We start from the raw sequence: 2,500 nt of genomic DNA on the forward strand, positions 1-2,500 counted from the left end.
ACACACTCATATATATATATATATATATATATATATATATATATATATATATATATATATATATATATATATATATATATACACATATATATATATATATATATATATATATATATATTTATATATATATATATGTACATATGTATATATATATATATATATATATATACATATATATATATGTGTATGTGTATACATATGTATATATATATATATATATATATATATATATATATATATATATATATATGTATGAGTGTGTTTTATTTTTGTCTTGTCTTCACAATTTTCCTCTGTTTTCTATTTTTTCTTTCTATCCCCTCCAGCTCCAAACACTAAACATATCCAAACATTTAATAAGGTCAAATACAAATAAGGCTGTTTTTTAAAGTAAATCTGTACAGCAGATATGTGCTTCTCTATCAACAATATGATTTTCCCGAGCGGCTACACAGGACAGATTTAATATATATATATATATATATATATATATATATATATATATCTTATTATTATTATTATTATTTTTTATTTATTTGTATTTTATTTTAACCTTGTGGACTCTGGCGGGCCAGATCCAATTGGATTGCAGCCGTGTGATATAAACGGTAGATCCGGAACAGGCCCTAAATCGAATTATGTGTGCCATTTCTGACATCACCTGTAAATTTCATCAAAATCCATCCATAACTTTTTCAACCCAATCCAATCCACTTTATTTATATAGCACATTTAAACAACAAAATGTTTCCAAAGTGCTGCACAACAATATTAAAACAAATATTTAAATAGTATCCTTAGTTTCACCAATGACTGAATAAAAACAAAAAATAAATACATATAGAAACAATATAAAATAAATATGATTAAAAAGGGTAAAGCCAATTAAAACAGTAAATATAAATCAAAATGTTAAAAACACAGAGGAGAACAAAGGACCAGACAACTCATGTAGTGTTAAAAGCCAGAGAATAAAAGTGGGTATTAAGACGAGACTTAAAACACTCCACTGTGGGAGCAGTTGGAACATGGAGGGGCAGAGTGTTCCAGAGCTTTGGGCCGACTACAGAGAAGGCCCTGTCTCTCCTGGTTTTAAGTCTGGTCTTGGGCACTACGAGCTGGAGCTGGCTCTCGGACCTCTTTTCGGTTATGTTGCCAACTAACTAGTTCAAATATGGAGAAGTCAAAAGCGGCTACTCCATCACCTCCAGCTTCCTTATCTTGGAGGTCTCTTTGCGATATTTATCATATTAAAAATGTTGCTCTACTTTATATCACAGTACATGTTTGTTTGTTTTTAAATGCAATGATTTACTTTATAAACCACAGCTCCCTTGTGCCGGCAGCACTCGTGCAGCCCCAGGCAGTGACTCTAGGCAAAACACAATCAATCACTCCTGTGTTGCCAGGTGCTTGGACAGTAATGAGTCAGTGGTTGTGTGGCGTGCTCTCGTGGTGATGAATGTGCTGGCAACCTGCAAAGTATTAGACTGTTGTTCGGCGGAATGTTGTTGTTTGGAAACTTGCCTCTGAGAGAGCGTTGCTTGCTGATAATTGCGCATGATTTATAATGAGCGGAGGTGGGGTAGATTGAAAGGAAGCTTCAACTTGGCTGTAGAAGGTGAGCCTTGCATCCCATCATGTGAGGGAAGAGGCATGAGGGCCACTCTTGCTATCGCTAAGCCGATATTCGACAAGCCAATCAACCGATGATAAATGAAAATTCAAGTCGGTAAGTTTTCCGGCGTCGATAAATAGCCATGTGCATGCTTAAAGAGCATTACCGTCCCTTTTAGCGGCAACACATGTTTGTTCCATAGCGGAATGAACAGAATTATCTTGTGCAGCATCACATAGTGCAGCTGGTTAGCATGTAGCACCTAGCATGGACAAAATGATCCCAAAACCAAATGCCACGTTTTTACGAACATGACCACACTAATGTTGTCGCAGAGGTAATCTGCTGAGGCTTTTTGGCGGTAATGTTTCCTGCTCCCCCACTGCCGCCATGCATGCCGCACGGCGCCGCTTTGTATTCCCGACGATGTCATGCGCTCTTATCTCCGCTTCCTGTGATAACATCTTCATTGCTTCTGTCTGCCGGGCGCCGTTAAATAAAAAACAAAACACGCAAAGTATTGTCTCTGCTCTGATCCAGAATGTACAGATACAGTTTTGTTTGCTTCACGCTGACTTTTATTGGTGTTGACGCGAGAGCATTACGATGGCTGACCCTGTTTAGATTTGCAAACAAATGGTGTGTGTGTGTGTGTGTGTGTGTGTGTGTGTGTGTGTGTGTGTGTGTGTGTGTGTGTGTGTGTGTGTGTGTGTGTGTGTGTGTGTGTGTGTGCGTGCGTGCGTGCGTGCGTGCGTGCGTGCGTGCGTGCGTGCGTGCGTGCGTGCGTGCGTGCGTGCGTGCGTGCGTGCGTGCGTGCGTGCGTGCGTGCGTGCGTGCGTGTGTTTATATATAATAATGTAATGCAGGGGTCCACAAACGTTT

General features: G+C 38.4%; 1 protein-coding gene across 3 annotated transcripts in view; it reads left to right on the forward strand.

The window, feature by feature from the left end:
* lingo2 (leucine rich repeat and Ig domain containing 2) overlaps positions 1–2,500 on the forward strand; it is a 704,576-nt gene that overhangs the window by 96,059 nt on the left and 606,017 nt on the right. The window lies entirely within an intron of this gene.

This window comes from Nerophis lumbriciformis, linkage group LG16 (assembly GCF_033978685.3).
Source record: "Nerophis lumbriciformis linkage group LG16, RoL_Nlum_v2.1, whole genome shotgun sequence".
Lineage (NCBI taxonomy): Eukaryota > Metazoa > Chordata > Actinopteri > Syngnathiformes > Syngnathidae > Nerophis > Nerophis lumbriciformis.